This window comes from Lissotriton vulgaris, chromosome 9 (assembly GCF_964263255.1).
Source record: "Lissotriton vulgaris chromosome 9, aLisVul1.2, whole genome shotgun sequence".
Classification (NCBI taxonomy): domain Eukaryota; kingdom Metazoa; phylum Chordata; class Amphibia; order Caudata; family Salamandridae; genus Lissotriton; species Lissotriton vulgaris.
In genome coordinates, this window is record NC_141697.1 from 971,401,192 (window position 1) to 971,423,665 (window position 22,474).

Below are 22,474 nucleotides of genomic sequence, written 5' to 3' on the forward strand. Positions count from 1 at the left end.
AACAATAATATAGTTGTAATAAATATCGTTTACAAAAACATAGTTTTCAAAAATATAGTTTTTTAAATAATTATAAGTAATTTAGTGTTTTTAATGAGTATTTTTTGTCAAAATAGTATATTTTTTAGCATTTTAATAGTTAATAATGTATTTTATGTAGAATTTAGTGTTAAAAGTTCCGTAGCGGGTTGTGGGTTTATAGGGGAATAGGGTGGGAAGTAATTTAAACAAAATAAAATAATTGATTAATTAATGTGTTAATTTAATATAAATAGTTTAATAATTATTAGTAAATTAATTTCAATTAGTTAATTGATAATTACTTATGGTAATTAATTATGTTAATTGTTTAATTAATTTTAGGTGTGTGTACTGGAATTTTAAATTGAAAATGTAGTGAAGTAATTACATTTTAATTGAATAATTAATTAATAAATGATTAATAAATTATAATGAAATAATTTTTATTTTTAAACGAGTAAATACATTTTAGTTTGTGTTGTGGTGTTTATAAGTGTATATGGTGTGAAAGCTGTCAAATAATTAATTATGTAAATATTTTGAAAATACAATACTAATCAATAATTAATTAGTAAATATTAAATGTAATTGAGTAATTAATTATAGGTGTGTAGGTAATAGATTTTAATGTATATATTAAATAAGTTTATAATCTACATTAAATTTAATACTAAATTTGACAGATGGTTTATTATTTTTTTTGAGTTCCTGCGCTTTCCCTACTGTTGTACTCACTGGAGTGGGAATAGTAATTTTTACCACTACGCTATCCAACGTTTTCCCCACTGTTGCACCCGCTGGAGTGGGAATAGTAATTTTTACCCCTACGCTATCCAACGCTTTCCCTACTGTTGCACCCTCTGGAGTGGGAATAGTAATTTTTACCCCTACGCTATCCAGAGCTTTCCCTACTGTTGCACCCTTTGGAGTGGGAATAGTAATTTTTACCACTACGCTATCCAACGCTTTCCCTACTGTTGCACCCTCTGGAGTGGGAATAGTAATTTTTACCCCTACGCTATCCAACGTTTTTCCAACTGTTGCACCCGCTGGAGTGGGAATAGTAATTTTTACCCCTACGCTATCCAACACTTTCCCTACTGTTGCACCCTTTGGAGTGGGAATAGTAATTTTTACCCCTACGCTATCCAACGCTTTCTCTACTGTTGCACCCTCTGGAGTGGGAATAGTACGTTTTTACCCCTACGCTATCCAGCGCTTTCCCTACTGTCGCACCCTCTGGAGTGGGAATAGTAATTTTTACCCCTACGCTATCCAACGCTTTCCCTACTGTTGCACCCTTTGGAGTGGGAATAGTCATTTTTACCCCTACGCTATCCAACGCTTTCCCTACTGTTGCACTCTCTGGAGTGGGAATAGTAATTTTTACCCCTACGCTATCCAGCGCTTTCCCTACTGTTTCACCCTTTGGAGTGGGAATAGTAATTTTTACCCCTACGCTATCCAACGCTTTCCCTACTGTTGCACCCTCTGGAGTGGGAATAGTAATTTTTACCCCTTCGCTATCAAATGTTTTACCTAATAATATTTTTTATATTTTAATCAAATGTATGTATTATTGTTGTTATATAATTTTATGTGTTAAATATATGTATATGTACACAATTATTAAGTTTATAATGAAAAAGTGTAGTTAATGTCTTATAAATAGTTAAAATATAAAAGTAATGTAATGTATTTTGTTAATAGTACTTATATTTTTTAATTATTTAATGTAATTTTAATTAATTTAAAAAGTCGATATTTTTAACATCGATATTTTTGAGTAGATATTTATGTACTTACCTGTTTAGGTATAGGGTGTCGATATTTTTGTAAACGATATTTATGCAACTATATTTTTGTCAACTATATTTTTGTAATCGATATTTAAACACCCTACCGATGAAACAGTGCGCCTCCAGCCACATATATCACCTCAGCTGGAATCTGACTCCTCCTGAAGTGACAGACGGAATCACTCAAAGAAGTCCACCGAAACGTAGGTATAGTTCCCGCTCTGACTGGTGAGCTCAGACACGGAGTGAAGATCCATCATACAGTTACAGCTGTAGACACAGTGTTGACCCCGACTGGGCTCCGGCCCGGTCTCTAATCTACAGGTTTAGGCCATGAACCTGAACTGTATAGTGTAAGAACAAGGGTCTGGAAGAGGTCACTGGGTCCTCAGGTAGCCTGGGCTACTATTTATTTAAATTCTGGCTTAAGTCTGGGTTTTCTTAATGAAGAGAGAGTCCAGGTCGGACCAGGGAGACAATGTATACCGGGACACAAGGTTGTTAGAATGACATTGCATTTATTGACATCATAAACGGAATATCATCCACTGGTAATTAGGTAGTCCTAGTGCTCACACATATACAGTGAAAAAAGTGCGTGAAGTGATAGATGCTTGTGACTTAGAATTTTTTTACATCGTATTGACAACATTGTACAAGGGGGGCGTGGCTTGGATGCCGAGGAGGTAGGCAGCGTGAGCCCGGAGCTCCGTGCCCGATCCCGGAAAATATCCTGAATATCTGATCGGACCCCGGTGTAACCAGTATCATCCGGTACTGGAAGGCACTGCGGAGGGCCCGGGGCCCACGGAAGACGACACCGAGCCATTCCGCAGCGATATTTCGGCTTTGAAAGTTGGACCCAGGCGAGAAGTTGCGGACCCCAAAATGGCGGCGAGGGCATGAGACCCTGAAGCGACGGAGACATCTGCCTGGAGACCTGCAAAGGACTGCTCCCTGGCGACTCAAGGGTGTTGACGGCTGCATCGCGCCTCTCCCCCCAGGTGCCGAGTGGACCTTGGGCGCGCCCTCGGGCGGAGACTGAGGACCCCCCCTGGTAGGGGCGACGACAGTGCGATAGTGACCCAGCAACAAGAACCCTGGGCCCCTGGCACGACTGGCGCCGGCCGGGCTGCGGTCATTCAGTGTTTCCTGCTTTTTTTTTTGTGATAACTTCGGGCCCGGGAGCCCTGCCGGAGGGCGATACCCAACGGCACACGGAGGACGGCCAGGAAAGTACCCGGAGGCCACCGAACGAGACGGCCCAGATGGGGAAGACGAAAGGGAAGGGAGATGGCGCGACTGATACTGAGGCCGCGGAGGGAGCGGAGCGAGACCAAGCGGCATTGCAGCGGATGCAGGATCGTATCCTGGAGGCCATCGCCACCACAAAGGACGCCCTGCAGCAGGATATAGCTCAGGTGGCGACGGGTTTGGGCCTCCTGAAGGCCGACCATGACAAGCTTAAGGACAGGGTGAAGTCCGTGGAGACCACGGTTAAAGAATTAGCCCCGGGCCAAGCCACAATGAAGGCCCAGATGGCGGACGTGATGGACCGTCTGAAGGTGTTAGAAAGGAGGGCGAAGATGCGGAAAACCGAAACAGGCGCAACAACGTTCGCCTAGTGGGCCTGCCGGAAAAAATCGAAGGCGACGACATGGTGGGCTACCTTGATAATTGGTTGCGGACGGAGGTGGCACCGGAAGGATTGTCCCCCTTCTTCTCCCTGGAGCGGGCACATAGAGTTCCAGCGCGCCCACCAGCCATGGGCCTTCCTCCTCGCCCAGTGGTGTTTAAGTTGCTTCACTACCGGGACAGAGACTGGCTCCTACAGAGGGCGAGAGAAGCGGGGCCATTTCAAGTGGATAACAATAGAGTCACCATGTTCCCGGACTATACATTTGAGACGCAGCGACTCCGGGCAAACTTTCTGTCCCTCAAACGGGAGCTCCGCCAGGAAGGCATCAAGTACTCCCTGTTGTTCCCTGCCAAGCTAAGAGTGGTGGTGGATGAGAAAACATTATTCTTCACGACCTCCGCAGACGCTTGGGACTGGTGGGACACTTATAAAGCGGGCACGGATGGTGCTAAGGCCAGGGAGGAGGAGGCGAAGGTGGCGCAACCGGTCAGGCAATCCCAACGGATCAGGAGGAACCGCAAGAGGACTGGAAAACCATCGGTGTCGCAGACGGAGGCGGAGAGGCAGGCGGCACTGCAGGCGGTAGTGGACTTATCTAGGACCGCCAGGAGTCGGTCCGGGAAGGGCACGGAATCAGAAGACCCAGGCACGGGCTCAGAGACGGCACAGTCGGAATTTGGTGGAGCCCGGGGCCCTATCGTGACGCCGCAGACTTCGGGGGAGATACTGGACGTGTTGAACTGAACTGGTGGAGTGAACTCGTTGTTTGGACACCGGGGCACTGGGCCCGCAGCAATGGACCGTTATTGATTGAGGTTTTGGGGGGCTGTAAGGTGGGGATTGTGGGATGGAGTGCACGGGGCTGACTTGTTTTGGGGTTTACATTGCATTGAGCCACGCCTTACTGGCCCCTAAGGTCACCGCAGTGGGGACTGCGATTGTTACCGCCTTTCCTTGAGGGGTGGTCGGGAGTGTTGGTTTGGATGGGGGTACTTCCAGTTGCGGGGGGTCCTGTCCTGGGGGGGTGGGAGAAGCGAGCAGTTGGGGTTGCTCGGGGGGTAGTTGTTGTTGGAGGGGTTCGGCTTCCTGTTTGGAGTGGGTGGGTGGGCGGACCCGTGGTCGCAGGACTTTTGCGGACAATGTTCTTTGCTCTTTGGTCCGGTTGTGTAGGGGGGGATGGCTAGTACCGGGGCCCTGAAATGTGTGACCTGGAATGTGCGGGGTATGCAGTCCATGACGCGCAGACATAAGGTCCAGGCGTACCTCAAGCGTAGGGGGGTTCATATAGCATTCCTGCAGGAGACGCATCTTAACAAGCAGGAGGGGGCTGCTCTGCAGAGGCGCTGGAGGGGGCAGTTATTCTACACGACATTTTCAGCTTTTGCAAGGGGGGCACTGATTTGGATACGGGCGGGGGTCCCCTTCCAGGTCTCGAAGTCAGTGGTGGACCCGGAGGGCAGATATGTGGCGGTGGAGGGGAGGCTGAGAGGCAGGGCGATATCTCTCTGTAATGTGTATGCTCCTAATGTAGACCTCCCCGCCTTCTTGTCTACTATCTCGGGCAAATTGGCAGGTTATTTGGCAGGGCCGGTCCTCTTGGGGGGGGACTTCAACTCGGTTGAGGATGTGTTACTAGATAGGTCCCATCCCCCGCTGCGCGCGTCCCCAGTGCATAGGGTCGCTAAGCGTAGGTTGGAATGGCAGGAAAGCTGGGCCCTCACGGATGCATGGAGGGCATTGCACCCCACCACTAGGGACTATTCCTTTCACTCGCACCTACATGACCTGCATGTGAGGTTGGATGCGTTTCTTTGTTCGGCGTGTGTGCTCCCCGCGGTGGGAGGGGCGGAATACTTGGCCAGGACGCTATCGGACCACAACCCTTTGTTGATGTCTCTGGAATGGATGGTGACTGTTAACTGCGTGCCAACATGGCGCCTGCAACCTGACACCCTGGATGACTTGTTGTTCAGGGAGGCCCTGGGTGAGCGCATTGAGAGATATTTTGAGGAGAACAGTGGCTCGGCCTCCACTAGGGCTGTCGAATGGGATGCGTTTAAGGTGGTAGTGCGGGGACACTGCATTGGCCACGCGGCAGGGGCTCGGAAAACACTGCTGGATGACTTAGATAAGGCTGAGACGAGGCTGAGGGACTTGGAGAAGAGGCGCCCGAATCACCCTGAGCTGCAGGAGGGGCTTAGCGAGGCACGGGAGGGGCTGGCGGTAGAACTAGAGCGGCTGCGCAGCTTTGATCATAAGGAGTACATGGCGAGGGCGCATGCGGAAGGTGATAAGGCGGGGTCGATGCTGGCTTGGCTTGCTAACCCCATCCGGAGGGGTGTGCCGATCATGGGGATCCAGGAGCCAGGGGAGGAGCCTTGCCACACTCAACCTGGGATCCTGAATAAGTTTCGTGCTTATTATGAGGGGCTCTATGAGAGTGGTGGAACGGGAGGGGCGGACGAGCTTGAAGAGTTCCTAGACGGGTTACAGTTGCCGCGAGTGGAGGACTCGGAGGCGGAAGAGCTAGGTCGGCCCATCTCTCTTGGGGAAATAGGTTGTGCTGTAAAGCAGATGGCTAGAAATAAGACCCCGGGATTCGACGGACTGCCTATTGAATTTTATGGTAAATACCTAGAGCACCTTGCCCCACGGCTGCGCGAGGTGTACAACGAGGCACAGGCGAAGGGCCGACTCCCGGGCTCCATGTGCGAGGCCCTCATGATCCCGCTCCTGAAACCGGGCAGAGAGAGTGCGGCTCTGTCCTCGTATCGTCCGTTGTCTATGTTGACGACGGACTACAAGATCCTCAGTAAAATTCTGGCCAACAGACTGCTGGTACACATGACAAGCCTGGTTCACGGTGACCAGTGTGGTTTCATACCGACACGTAACACCACTCATAACATTCGTAGGCTCACGAGACTGATGGGAGCGGACTGGCCTGACGCCGTCTCCCCGTTTGTCCTCTCCATTGATATTGAGAAGGCATTTGACAGCCTTGAATGGGGATACTTGTTTGAGGTGATGCGTCGCTTCGGCCTTGGGGACGGATATATAAAATGGACCAAGGTCCTGTACACCGAGGCGGTAGCGAGGGTTCGGGTGGGCACACTGATCTCGGGACAATACCCGATTAAACGTGGCACTAGACAGGGTTGTTCCCTATCCCCGCTCCTTTTCGCGTTGGCGATGGAACCCTTCGCGGCGGAAGCCAGACTGGGCCGCCACTACGCAGGCTTATCTTTTAGGGGGAGACCGCAATTCATATCACTGTACGCGGATGACCTGCTGATGTTTTTGGCCGATGCGGGCCCCGAACTCCAGGGAGCGCGGCAGCTACTGGGGCAGTTCGGCCGGTTGTCGGGCCTGAGGGTCAACTGGCCTAAGTCCTGTCTGTTCCCCCTGAGGCCGGGTGAACCGTGCCCACTCACTGCTCAGGAACTCCGGTGGGAACCGCGCTGCCTGCATTATTTGGGGGTCTATGTATATCACACCCCGTCCGACCTACTGGATGGCAATATTACTCGCTGCATCAACGCTCTGCGGGGATCCATGGACTTCTGGGCAACTCTGCCGTTGTCCCTGGCGGGTAGAATCTCCCTGCTTAAGATGATAGCCCTGCCCAGGCTTTTGTACTACTTTAGGATGCTCCCGGTATGGGTCCCGAGCTCTGTTTTCAGACGCCTGAGGTCATTGGTCATAGCCTTTCTGTGGGGCACGGGAAGGAGGCGCATAGCGCTCGACACCCTGTTGCGCCCCAAAGATGATGGAGGGATGGCGGTGCCGGATTTTGAAGGATACTACTTAGCCGCGCAACTGCAAACCTTTACTCAGGAGGTGGCGAGGGTATATAGAGGCCCCGAAGACGCGAGAGTGGAAGGTACCCCGCGACATGTTCTGGCATATATTACGCTGCACCAGAGGCTCCGGGTGGGAGACCTGACGGTCGAGGAGCAGACGTTCCGTCTTTGCTGGGACCGGGCCCGTAAGCGGGCGGGGGTCCGCTTTATGTATGCCCCCGAAATTCCGCTGGGGATGGTCACCGCCCTTCCACATGGAGGCGACTGGTCGCGCTTAATAGGATGGGAGGAGGAGGGAATACAAATGCTGGGTGACCTTTACGAAGATGGGGTGTTGCTGCCGTTCCAGGGCCTGCAGGAGCGATTTGACCTTCCGAGGGGCGACTACTTGCTGCACGCAGCAGTCACAGGCGCCATGCAAGCTCACTGGGGGGAAGGGCTGCAGGAACCGGGCACCTCGATGGCCTGCCAGTACACCATGATGGCGGCGGGAACCTTTAAGGCGGTCACATGCCTGTACGCTAGGATGCAGCGGGAGGCCTTGCAGCCTCTGGCGGCCCTGAAGGCCAAGTGGGAGAAGGACCTTCAGGTGGAGATTCCGGACACGACCTGGGGCCAGTTGCTAAGGCGGGCACGGAAGAGCTCGAGAAACGCCAGGTTCCAATTGATTCATTTCTATATCGTCCATAGGGCATACCTCACCCCCGGGAAAATACAACAGTATTTTGGGGCGACCGACGCTGCTTGCCCCAGATGTAATGCAATTGGGGCGGATTTGTGCCATATGCTGTGGGATTGCCCTTCTCTGGGAGACTATTGGCAGGAAGTTGGGCGGGCCCTTAACGTCGCGACGGATAGGGATATCCAGTTTACCAAAGCGGTTGGTGTTCTTCATTGGTTCCCGCACACGCCTAGGAACAAGATGACTAGTACATTTATAGACTTGGGGCTCATTCTGGCCAAGCGGGAGATCACAAGGAACTGGAAGTCCAAAGTGGGGCCCACGTATAAAAGATGGTATGGGGAATGCCTGAGATGGGCCGCGTGTGAAAGTACCTTACGGTACCAGATGGCCTGGAGGTTGAATGACGAGAAAGCTCTGGAAAGGGCGACTGCATGGGAAGTGATGGTGCAGGCGCTCCGGGATGTGGACGATGAAGGGCAGGATGGCGAGAGCGAACTGGGCGGGGCGGACCCCGTCACTATACAGGAGAACACACCTTAGTGAAAGATTACTTCCTCCTGCATCACACCGGACACTTTTACACTGTTAGTCCAGCGCAGAGCGACCACGGGGGAGGGTGGGTAGGAGGCTATTTTGGAGGGATGTTGGGGTACCGAAATTTGGGGAGGGGGAGGGGTGAAAACCACAAAAGCAACCCAGGGTTATTTGCCTAAGAAAGCGATCAGACACTGTAAGGAGCTGCGAGAAATGAGCAGGGATGAGGTCACCCGCAACACGGCTGAGGTGACCCCCCGGTTGAAGATCGATTGGGTCGTACTGAGTCTGTACATGCTGTATGATAACTGATAATTGTATTGTCTGTACATTTATATTGGTGATGCAATAAAAATGATGTTAAAAAAAAAAAAAAAATTGACAACATTGTACAAAACTCCAAAGGTAATATGTTAAATGAGGGAGTTTTGGTTGTAAGAGTCAATGGCGTTTCGATCTCCTTTATTAAGAGATCATCATCAGGACGAAAAAAGGGGACGTGTGAGCCGGAAGGATTGTGTGGGTAGATAATTGCAAAGAAGGCCAAGGGATGGATGTCCAGTTCTCAATACCGGAATCAGGTGCTCAATAAATAGCGGCAATTGTGAAATCAGGGAGCGCCACAGGGCTAGGGTACCAGGATCAATCTGGGGGCGGTTCAGGTAAGTGTGAGCTTACACGGATGGTAGACACAATGCAGGGGAGGCCAGGTGTCCAGTTGTCAATACCGGAATCACGTGCTCAATTAATAGTGGCAATTGTGAAATCAGAGAGCACCACAGGGCTAGGGTACCAGATTCAATCTGGGAGCAGATCAGGGCTGGGTATCCGTGCGATCAATCCCGGAATATCGTGGTGCCCGAAGTGGACATGTATTTAAGAAGCGTATCCCAGTGGGAACAAGCAACATCCAGCTACTGGTGCTCCTCTGGTGCTCTTCTCTTCCAAAAACTGTCATGTTCTCGTGGGACTCCCAGCCTAACAGCCCTCGTAGAAGTAAGTTCCTGAGGCTTCCAGGGACTCATGTTTAAAGGGTTGGTGTATTTGGAGATCCATTGGTGAGGGGTCCCCAACAATTCCCATTGGGGCCCTGGGGGTACACTTGCTGTGACAAATGCTTCATTTTGCTGAGATATTGGGGTGGAGGTTGGGGGGTGGTTATATTGGTTATGGAAGTTTGGGGTTGTATCTTAAATTGGCACAGACACACATGCACTATGACCCATGAACACTTGGGCTCGACTTTGTTTCTTCCTTGAACGTAGATGACTGCATATACATCTGGGGAATGGACCGGAGGGGTCTGAGTCTTGACATGGAATGTGGGGGTTATTCTTGCCAAAGTTAAACATGGGGCGATCCTAAGGAAAGCCAAGAGGCTCGAGAAAGACGTATTGCTACTACAAGAAACCCACATGATGATAACGAAGGTGCAGTGCCTGGCATGTTTTAGGCTTGATCAGATTTTCCACTCAGGGTCTGTTCAGGGCACAGCACGTCTTATTCACTGCAGGGTTCCCTATAAGCCTACTAGAGTGTGGATGGACTTGGGCGGGAGATACACCCTAGTGACAGGAATTTTACATGGGGAATTGTTGCCTCTGGGCAGTGTATGTGCCCCCCTCTCGGGCCAGGCATTCGTCAGCTGGGTCCAGCGTCTTTAGGGGGAACTGTTGGATGGATTGTCTGTTGGGGGGGACCGGAATGATGTGATGGTGCCAGAGAATAGATGGCATGTGGCTGGGCCCAGCCAGGGCTCTGGTGACTTTAGGCTGCACCTCCTGACATCCTCCTTGGGGTAGATAGATACATGGAGGGCCTACCACCTAGCGGATTCCAGCTATACCTTCTTCTCTGCAGTCCACGGGTCCCTCTCCACCTTTGATTATCTTTTGTTCCCAGTTCCATATGTCCATAGGGTCTCAGAGATCGCAATTCTGATATGTGGGTTGTCAGATTACTCTCCTGTGGCCCTCACGTTACATATTGGTCTCCATTTCGGTGGCGTATGTCGCTATTGCATGTGTGTAGCTCATCGTACAGGTCCCTGCTTCATTGGTCAGTCACTGAATATCTTTCTCGACACGACTTACCCCGGGGTGGTTCAGTTCTGTGGGAGGCTCTGAAGCCCACGTTACAGAGGGGGTCGACATTAGTTTTTGTGCGGTAAAGGGGCGCTGCTGAACCGAAAAAGTGATAGAGTTGGAGGCCCAGCTTCTGGCTCTAGAGGTCGAGATCAGGGGCTGTGGTGGGCCGCAGGTCCAACGCCCGTTGCTGTTTTCATATCAACAACTGCAAAACCTGCTTTTAGAGGAGGTCCTGATGGCGTTGCATGCAGCACAGAATAGGGTATATCAGTGGGGGGACAAATCAAGTAAAATACTACACAGTTTATGTCAGGTTGCACAGACATCTGCGCCAGTGCTGGTGCTCCGGGATGCCGGTAGTGGACTACGGTCTGGCCCTTGTGAAGTGGCTCAGGCCTTCGCAGAATATTACGTGACCCTCTATGCATGTCAGGAAGTCCAAACCTGTGACCAAATAATAGACTTTGTATATACTATGCCTCCTAGACCTGTCTCAGATTCTGTGTGCACACAGCTTGATGAGCAGATTATTGTGGAGGAGTTTACGGGAGCGCTAGTGAGTCTGCGTTCGGGCCGGGTTCGGGACCTAACCGGTTCCGTGTGAGTTTTTGGGGGCACATATGCCACAGTTGGGGACACACTTGTTGAGGGTATTGCAGGAGGCTTCCTACATGTCTGTCCTTCTGCCCGACTGGCGGCACCAGAAATAGTGATCTTCCGCAAGCCGACTTTGTACTGTCTGATTTCACTTTTGAATATAGAAGCTAAGTTACTGGGTAAGGTGCTGGCCGATCGCCTTCTCCAGCACATCTCTGATCTGGTTCATCCTGACCATGCTTGTTTTATGCTGTGCCACCACAATATCAGATGGATTCACAAAGCATTGGCAAAGGCGTCAGGACTGGGGAGGCTTGCAGCCATCTTACTAGCTGATATATACAAAGAGTTCAGTTGGATCAGCTGAGAGAATCTCTTTATCCTCCTGCAGGCCTTTGATCTAGGCCCACGGTTCCTTGCATACATCCGCCTGCTATACAGAGATTTATCAGCGTCCATTCGTGCGGGTGGTGTGGTGTCTCAACCGTTTCCCACAGACAGAGGCACTAGACAGGGGTGTCCTCTGTCTTCCCTGTTATTTGCGCTCACTGTGGAGCCACTGGCTGCATGGGTGAGGTAAGACCCCCTGGTGTGTGGATTCAAGTGTTCCACCAGGATATCCGATGGACTTGCATGTTACATGAATGATGTCTTGTTTTTTCTTTCATAGCCAGCATTTTCTGGCCCGATGATACCACAGATCCTACGAGTTTTAAGTGGGACCTCTTGGCTATACATGAACTTGGCAAGTTAATATCTAATTCAGTCTTTGGTGACCATGGAAGAGCGGCATGGGCATCACAACTGACCCAGGCTGTTGATGGGTTCAAGTATTTGGGGATCTATATATCCCCAGACCCGGCCACCTCTTAATCGCATTATATTGGTCCTTTGCTGCCACAGGTTCAAGAAGAGGTGAAAGCGAGATCCCCTTGCCTTTGTCACTTCTAAGCCAGTCAGCAATCATCAAGATGGTGTCTCTGCCGCGACTGTTGTATCAGCTTCAGAATTACCCATATGGCATCCCATATTAATGGTTAAAGCAAATTAATGCTGTCCATAATCACTTCTTATGGGGAGGGGTGGCACGGTTCATGTGGCTGTCCGCGCATGTGTCCAGTCCACCTTCTATGGGGGAAAAGCCGCTGCAGGTGTACATTCCTACCATGATGCTTCTCACCTCCTTAACATCAATGAGTGGTGGTACAGTGACCAGGCTGATTCGGCGTATGCTGTGGAGAGATGGTGATGGGTAACCGGTTGGTACTGGAATTTTTCTATATTCTTGCGGGGATGGAACACTTGCCCCTGGTGGCCAGGGTGGTCACTCAAATATGGCGACATACTATTCGACGGGGAGGCTGGTGGGTGAGATTGACCCGGGAGACCCCACTGTGGCATGGAACTTTCCTGAGTCAGGTGGCGACGCTGCCAGGGTTCTGAGAATGTAATGTAAATTCGCATTTGTACCGCGCAGCTATCACTCCAAGGAGCATCTTGGCACCTACACAGACCAGAGTAAATCTAGAGTCTGGTCCGGCTGCTATCAGTAGTGTGACCAGGGTCCTCATACTAGTGCACGTACACAGGTGTCAGGGAGACTAAAAATCCAGGTCTTTAATGCCTTTCTGAACTCAGATTCCTGTTTCATAGCACATCTAAAGGACGATATCAGCCTGATCAGAGGGGTAGTTTAAACAACAAAGAGTGTCGGGCTCAAGCTAGATCCATGAGGTACTCCTGACGCAAGTGTTTTTTCCTTTGAGCAGAAGTCACCAAGGGTGACCACTTGCCGCCTGTCACTCAAAAAGTTCTTAATCCACTCCAACACGTCTCCTGTTATGCCAGATGTTGCTAGCCGGTCAATCAAGATGGTATGTGAGACCATGTCGAAGGCTGCCGACAGATCTAATAATATCAGGATAGCCTTCTTACCCTGATCCATAGCCGTTCGAATAGTATCAGTGGTAAACAGGAGTGCTGATTCAGTGGAGTGTTGGGCTCTAAAGCCTGATTGATTCGGGTGCCAGGCGTTGTTTTCCTCAAGGAACTTTGTGACTTGTTTGTTCACAAAGGATTCTGTTAGTTTACATAGCACGGGAAGCAACGAAATGGGTCGGAGATTAGACAGAGTAGTGGGATCTGCTAGTTGTTTTTTCTGCAAAGGCTTAATCGCCGCAAGTTTCCATTCTGAAGGAATAGTTGCAGTGTCCAATGATGCATTTACAATATTATTAATTACAGGGTTAACAGTATCTACAAGCGCTTGTAGAACAATAGGGGGGCATGGATCAAACAGCGATCCTGACCTGATCGCCAGTATAGCCTGGCGGGTTTCCTCCAGATTAATTGGCCGAAAAGTCGCCATACTGTCCGAGTGCGAGCTTAATGCACTCCCTTCTTCCACTGATTTTATATTGGGGGCGATAAAATCTTTGGCGAGTACCTGTACTTTTTGTTCGAAAAAGTCTGCTATGGTATTGCAGAGTTTTTCAGATGGGGGAATTTCCTGCAGCAGTATTTTTGGGTTATTAAAACCCTTCACTACGTTAAAAAACGATTTTTGTTTATTATTTGCCGCTTCTATTGCTGGCGTATAGAAATTAGTTTTGGCCTCCTTAATCAGGGCATGATATTGACTTCTTGCTATTTTGTATCTACAGCGTTCCTCATCTTGATAGTCTTTTCGCCACCTACGTTCAAAAACTCGCACCTCTCCTTGTTTTTCTTTTAATGTGTGATTGAACCAGGGGGCAGATACTCTTTTTTGGCTTGACCTATTTCTGTCGTTAGTATGGCCAGCTTTATCTTTAAGAGTAAACATCCACTCCCCGAAGCGGTTATTATCAATTACCGGATTTCCTGTCATTAAAGGCCTGCAATCACTACCTATCGTAATCAGATCCGGATGCCCAATGATCGATTTCCAACCCCCGTTTCTAGCCTGCGCCCCTTTCCTTAAGTGTTTGCCCTTAGCTCCACCCTCAAGTGAGAGGTTAAAAGGGATCAGTGAGTGATCTGACCATGTCTGGACCATAGGAGGGTTTACTTCGAGCGTGGCAAGGTTAGAGCAAATACAATCTAAGATATGTCCTGCCCTGAGCGTTGTATTCAATGTCAGTACTGATAGACCTAATACATCCATTGTGTCTTTGAACGAAATGGCTGCCGGATCTGTAGGAGAATCTAGGTGGAGATTAATATCCCCGAGTAGAGTTAAGTTGGAGAATCTAAGGGCCAAGTTACTGAGTACCTCCCCAATAGGCATGGGCGGAAAATCCGTTCCGCTCGCGGATTTTGCGGATTTTCGGGAAATCCGCAATCCGCGAGATTTGCGAATTTCCCGCAAAATCCGCAAATCCGCGAGCAGCGGATTTTGCTCGCACTGCTCGCACTGTTCGCGTGAGTTCGCGCCCCGCGAATAAGTGCAAAATTGCAGAAATACGATCTTAGCAAAACTGAAAGTAACTACTTACCAGGTTCAAAAGTTCAGGCTCATCATTAGTAGCCATTTCCTGTAGTGCTTCCTGAGGGGCCCCTCCAGAGTTCAGTTGCCAGTTGAAACTATTATGTGACCCTGCTCTGAACCTCAGAATAGTTACACATATGCCACAAAGGTCCTGAATTACAGCTAAGGGAGACAAGCAGGAGCCAGGCTGGAAGTTAAAATCCATTAATCAGCCCCTAATTCATTATTGTCAGTTGGGGCAGGGCAGGTGTTGTAACTAATTTTGCAACAATGAAAGCACTTAGCAAGTGCAAAAGATCACTAATCAGGGCGCACTAAGGAAGCAGGTGCCAGCTAAAAAAATATTCTGTGACACATTAATCAGCCCCAAATTAATTCAGGTCACTTGAGCCAGGGAAGGTGTGCTTTGCTTTGCCGAAAATAATGTACACTGGACAACCAGAGGGTGTGGTGATGAAACAGAGGGTGGCATGGGTGGGCCAGAGGGTGGCATGAGTAGTCAGAGAGTGGCAGTGGTGACAGAGAGTGGCAGTGATGAAGAAGAGTGTCCCAAACAGGCTGGACACGTAGAAACAACAAGTTCGCAAAACTTGCGACCCGACAGGTAAGTTCGCAAATTGCGAAATTGTAAAAACCCTCGCGAACTGGCAGAAACACGGGCGAACACAAAAAAAAAAAATCCGCAAATTCGCGGGAATTCGCGGATTTTGCGGATTGCGAATCCGCAAATCCGCAAAATTCGCGAACGCGAGATCTGCAAAATTCGCTCATGCTTACTCCCCAATACCTTCCAGAAATTCCTTATTCGGGCCTGGAGGGCGGTAGACCAATGCTTCTGCAAATGTAAAGGAGTCATTGACCTTAATGCGAAAACCCACGCATTCTGCTCCTTTCATGTCCTGGAGCTCATTTACAGAGCATTTCCAGGTATCACGATGGATAATTGCTAGACCTCCACCCCGTTGTTCCCCTCTGTCCATCCTTTGTATGAGATAGCCTGGAGGCAAAGCATGCACTATATCAGGATTGCTCCATGCCTTCAGCCAGGTTTCTGTGATAAAGAGACAATCTAGGTCATTTCAGTTATCAGGTCGAAGATGTGCAAAGTGTATTTAGACATTGACCTTGCGTTTATGAGTCCCCCACGCAACCCTTTGCTAGCGCCTATGACTGATGGTATTTGCGTGTAAGAAAAGGATGTTTTACAGTCCCGGCAGCTAACCGGGCCTTCCCATGATGATAAATCGTGTAAGTGCTGACATGCGTGGGAAGTTATTTGTAATGATAACAGATAATCCCTACTATATTGCATAGTTTTTTTCAAACGGACATCATCACTGGCCCTAGGCCCGGCCAGAGCGCGGACGGCGCAGACGGGCTTACCTTTGACGCACCCTCGGCGCGCCATCGGTGCGCCCGCTGCGCGCGTCCGCTGCGCGTCGTTGCCATAGGTGCTTTAAGTAGAAGGCTGGGCTCGGTCCTAGTACAAGACTAGACCGTCAACCTCAGCCAAGATGGCCACGTGTAATGTGCCCCCGGAAGTGAAGATACTCGCTCCCTATGTGCCGCGCTGTCTCCCTCCACACAAACAGCACCAGCTGCGGTGGACCGGGGAGCAAAGCGGCGACTATACCGTGGATGTTACAGCTCGAAAATTGTGCGCAATTAAAAAACAGATCAGGTAACAAATTTTAAAATAAACGCAAACTGCTCTGAATATTAAGTCATTCAGGCAGCGTGCTCCACACAATTTTAACAGTTCTACCAGTTCAGAACTAGCAATTCAGTCTGACACATAAGCGAAGCCTAGTTCAGTGGCTGGATACTACCAAAGCAGTGTGATTCTGCTCGCGTCGTCGCCAGAAGCCCTCTAAGTAGACGGCTGGGCTCGGTCCTAGTACAAGACTAGACCGTCAACCTCAGCCAAAATGGCCGCGTGTAATGTGCCCCCAGAAGTGAGTATACTCGCTTCCTATGTGCCGCGCTGTCTCCCTCCACACAAACAGCACCAGCTGCGGTGGACCGGGGAGCAAAGCGGCGACTATACAGTGGATGTTACAGCTCGAAAATTGTGCGCAATTAAAAAACAGATCAGGTAACAAATTTGTAAATAAACGCATACTGCTCTGAATATTAAGTCATTCAGGCAGCGCGCTCCACACAATTTTACAAGTTCTAGCAGTTCAGAACTAGCAATTCAGTCTGACACATAAGCAAAGTCTAGTTCAGTGTCTGGATACTACCAAAGCAGTGTGATTTTGCTCGCGTCGTCGCCAGAAGCCCTATAAGTAGAAGGCTGGGCTCGGTCCTAGTACAAGACTAGACCGTCAACCTCAGCCAAGATGGTCGCGTGTAATGTGCCCCGGAAGTGAGGATACTCGCTCCCTATGTGCCGCGCTGTCTCCCTCCACACAAACAGCACCAGCTGCGGTGGACCTGGGAGCAGAGCGGCGACTATACCGTGGAACATCCAGCTCGAAAATTGTGCGCAATTAAAAAACAGATCAGGTAACACATTTTAAAATAAATGCATACTGCTCTGAATATTAAGTCATTCAGGCAGTGCGCTCCACACAATTTTAACAGTTCTAGCAGTTAAGAAGTAGCAATTCAGTCTGACACATAAGCGAAGCCTAGTTCAGTGTCTGGATACTACCAAAGCAGTGTGATTCTCATAGGCCTATCCTTGCTGGGGGATGTTATAAAGGGGACACTGCTTAAATATTTTCAACAATGACAAGATGAATATCAACTTCATTGTATTCAATTCTACAGGTACCTACAGTTTCGACATGCTGTATCCCTTTATGCTTCGAGCATCGTAGACTTACCGGAGTTCAGTCCATTAGAGGGTGGGCAGCTGAAGGGGGATTTCTCACAAGATCCAACAAATGTATCAAACCCTAGTAACACATAACCACAACACTCTGTTTGCGCTGCAGATGTCCTGGGTGGGAGACATCAAAGACTTGAAGGATGAATACTGGACTGAAGCCCTGGGGGCCGCCATGGTGCAACAATTTCATTGTGCCACTGCCTGATGCAATTCAGGTAGCTCGATAAGGCCTACTAATTTAGGCACCACCTATGGTGGATGGGTGTGTATCCTCCCCTGTGTGCCTCCGCTGTCGCGTGAAAGAAGCGACTTTCCCCCACACAGTATGGAGTTGTATTGCACTGCAGACCATTTGGCACAGTGTAACTTCATACCTGGCCAGGGTACTGTCATGGAGGATCCCTCTTGGGCCCAAGGTAGTCATCCTTCACAGAACAGAACTGGAAGGCGGAGTCCCCGCCCTCGGTTAGCAAGACGGCTATGGGCAGGTGCATGGGGATGGAGATGACAGGTTTTACAGGCGAGACGCTGTCCCAAGATGCATGGTAAGATCTGGAAGCGGTAGGCAGACTATTGTGGCATTGTGTTACCCCCCTTGCAGTCGACCAACGCCTTCATAGAGATGGAGGTACAATCGCATAGTTCTGAGACATAGTAGAGGCCCCTTGTTAGACACCGGATCCCCGGCTGGCCAAGGCTCACGCCAAAGTCAGTCAGAGATCACCATGTCTAAGGTCAGGGCAAGGGAGTTACACACCAAGATAACCCCTGCTCACCCTCTAGGTAACGTGACGTGAGCAGCAAAGCTAATCTCGGAGGCGATGTGTAAAGCGTTTGCGCGCGCACCCAGCAACAACACCCAAGGCCCACCACAAAGGAAACTCCACACAAGGTTATATAAAAAATAGCCTTTGTATTATAGTAAAAACACATTAGATAACACACACTTTACAATGTGCCAACAGGCACGGGCATAATTTACAAGGGATTATGTACAGGACAGGGCCACATGGACCACTGTCAGGGGTAAGCACTTTGTAGAAATAATACTTGTAGGTATAACACTTAGCACATAAACATAATTACTGGTAAAGGGTAAATACCTCCTACGCAACCCTAAGCACTGTAGGAAAATCACGCAGGGAACTAGGACCTTATCATCAGGACCTATAGAAGGAAAACCATCACCTAAGCAGGTCACTTTTAGCAAAGGGAAGAAAACCTAAACAATCACCTAAGCAGGTCACATTTAGCAAAGGTAATAAGACATCAACAATCCTCTAAGCAGGTCACTTTTAGCAAAGGGGATAAAACATAAAACACATTGCACATGAGGCATTAAAACACATTCAGAGGTGCAGGTAGAACATTTGCGCAAGAATAAAATAAGCAAGTGAACCATAAATGCGCAGGGTGCACGTAGCACAACACTAGAACTGTCCCTCAGGCTAACTGGCCTCGCAAGGGCTGAAATGTCCTGAGTCCAAATGTCAGGGTAGGCTGCGCAGGCAGCACAAAACACAAACCTAAACGTAGCAACTGTCCACTAAGTGCTGGACAGTTGTAAATCAATGATGGCCAACGTTGGAGCCTCGTGGGCTCAATAACACAATGGGACGAAACACAGCGTGGGAGCCACGGGGCTCTGACCACCTGTCTGTGTCCCTGGAGAGCCTCGCTCTGGGCTCTAAACAAATGTGGGCAGTCAAGAGCCTTTCTGGGGCTCTAAAACAAAGGTTGGCGATGAGCCTCTCTTAGGGCTCTAGTACTAAGAAATACCACCCTGAGCCTCTCGGGGCTCTAAAACAACTATGGGCTGTGAGGAGCCTCGGGGCTCAGAACGACAATGGGGCGGCGTTGGAGTCCTTCTTCTGGGGGCTCGGCAACACAGGATGGCGCCGCGAGCCTCGCAGGCTCGTGAATACAGATGCCAAAAGTAACGTAGGAGCCCTGCTCGGGGCTCGACACAAAGATATGCCCCCTGAGCCTCTTGGCTCCAACAAACAAATGCCGCACACGTTGAAGCGGCCCTCTGCCAACTGGGCGCTCGAAGAACCAGAGAACCTGGCCCCGCACTCACCGGGACTTCACTGGTGCTGTTGGGGGCGGGAAACACTGCTGTCCTCTTCTCTCATGGGCGGCGGGCTCCCCTTCTCACGCAGCGCGGGGCTCCTCTTCACTCGGGGAGCCTCGTGGACACGGCCAGGGAACAAAGCGGCGACTATACCGTGGATGTTACAGCTCGAAAATTGTGCGCAATTAAAAAACAGATCAGGTGACAAATTTTAAAATAAACACATACTGCTCTGAATATTAAGTCATTCAGGCAGCGCGCTCCACACAATTTTAACAGTTCTACCAGTTCAGAACTAGCAATTCAGTCTGACACATAAGCGAAGCCTAGTTCAGTGTCTGGATACTACCAAAGCAGTGTGATTCTGCTCGCGTCGTCGCCAGAAGCCCTCTAAGTAGATGGCTGGGCTCGGTCCTAGTACAAGACTAGACCGTCAACCTCAGCCAAGATGGCCGCGTGTAATGTGCCCCCGGAAGTGAGTATACTCGCTCCCTATGTGCCGCGCTGTCTCCCTCCACACAAACAGCACCAGCTGCGGTTGACCGGGGAGCAAAGCGGCGACTATACCGTGGATGTTACAGCTCGAAAATTGTGCGCAATTAAAAAACAGATCAGGTAACACATTTTAAAATAAACGCATACTGCTCTGAATATTAAATCATTCAGGCAGCGCGCTCCACACAATTTTACAAGTTCTAGCAGTTCAGAACTAGCAATTCAGTCTGACACATAAGCAAAGCCTAGTTCAGTGTCTGGATACTACCAAAGCAGTGTGATTCTGCTTGCGTCGTCGTCAGAAGCCCTATAAGTAGAAGGCTGGGCTCGGTCCTAGTACAAGACTAGACCGTCAACCTCAGCCAAGATGGTCGCGTGTAATGTGCCCCCGGAAGTGAGGATACTCGCTCCCTATGTGCCGCGCTGTCTCCCTCCACACAAACAGCACCAGCTGCGGTGGACCGGGGAGCAAAGCGGCGACTATACCGTGGAACATCCAGCTCGAAAATTGTGCGCAATTAAAAAACAGATCAGGTAACAAATTTTAAAATGAATGCATACTGCTCTGAATATTAAGTCATTCAGGCAGCGCGCTCCACACAATTTTAACAGTTCTAGCAGTTAAGAACTAGCAATTCAGTCTGACACATAAGCGAAGCCTAGTTCAGTGTCTGGATACTATTGTATGGGGACACAGCCCCTTCTTATACCACTAAATCCATTGTCTGTAGGTGAAGGGTGGGGGAGAAACCAGTCGCAGCTGGTTTTGGAGCACCCTTGATGGCTCAACGTCCCATTTCATTCACTAGCAGGGCTAGGGTCATCAGTCGCACCACAGGGGGCGGAGCCAGCATTGTGTGGGGAAAGTCCAGGCCCATTAGGAACCAGGTGCACTCCTCCCCAGCCATCAACATGCTAATCTCACACTCACCATCGGGCAGACCCATCCAGCCTCCCTGGAGCCAGGCTCACCAGCCAGCTCCAGCCAATCACACGCCAGGCATAATTTATACTAATATGCCAACTCCTAGAAGTGGCACTTCCGCACAAGACACACTCATACCACATACATCATTGCGAAGCATTCACTCTCACCAGTTCGCACATACCAAATTCGAGCCTGCACTCCCCACGCATCAGGAACTACCAGGGACACACACATTCCCCATGCATTCCTATGGGAGAGCAGGCCAGCCTAACTACATGCATGCACTTTACTCTGGGACACAGGGAAAAAGTGCACAGAGACCAAAAATCATCAACACAGATCAAATATTAAAAGCGAAAAGATTAGGGGTGAACCTGCCAGAAGGGCCAAGTCCAACACAACCCCCTTCCAGCCAAAACACAGGGCGGACCAATCACCACCGTGATGGGCTTCCCTGCTTGGGGCGATAAAACACGGATGCGGGCCCGCAACTGCAGGGACACCCTCCTGTTTTACGCCACGGTGAACCCCTGGGGTTCTTTCTAAAACTACTGTAGGAACTAACTGGACTACCCCACTGGTACTCCCCAGCTGCCCTCAGCTAGGACCAGGCCCTAGGCCACCCAAGGAAACTCCACACAAGGTTATATAAAAAATAGCCTTTGTATTATAGTAAAAACACATTAGATAGCACACCCTTTACAATGTGCCAACAGGCATGGGCAGAATTTACAAGGGATTATGTACAGGACAGGGCCACATGGACCACTGTCAGGGGTAGGCACTTTGTAGAAATAATACTTGTAGGTATAACACTTAGCACATAAACATATAATAACTGTAGCACCAAAATAGTAAATGTAGCACACAACCAGTAATTACTGGTAAAGGGTAAATACCTCCTACGCAACCCTAAACACTGTAGGAAAATCACAGAGGGAACTAGGACCTTATCATCAGGACCTATAGAAGGAAAACCATCACCTAATCAGGTCACTTTTAGCAAAGGGAAGGAAACCTAAACAATCACCTAAGCAGGTCACATTTAGCAAAGGTAATGAGACATCAACAATCTCTAAGCAGGTCACTTTTAGCAAAGGGGATAAAACATAAACACATTGCACATGAGGCATTAAAATACATTCAGAGGTGCAGGTAGAACATTTGCGCCAGAATCAAATAAGCAAGTAAACCATAAATGCGCAGGGTGCACATAGCACAACACTAGAACTGTCCCTCAGGCCAACTGGCCTCGCAAGGGCTGAAATGTCCTGAGTCCAAATGTCAGGGTAGGCTGCGCAGGCAGCACAGAACACAAACCTAAACATAGCAACTGTCCACTAAGTGCTGGACAGTTGTAAATCAATGATGGCCAACGTTGGAGCCTCGTGGGCTCAAGAACACAATGGGGCGAAACACAGCGTGGGAGCCACGGAGCTCTGACCACCTGTCTGTGTCCCTGGAGAGCCTCTCTCTGGGCTCTAAACAAATGTGGGCACTCAAGAGC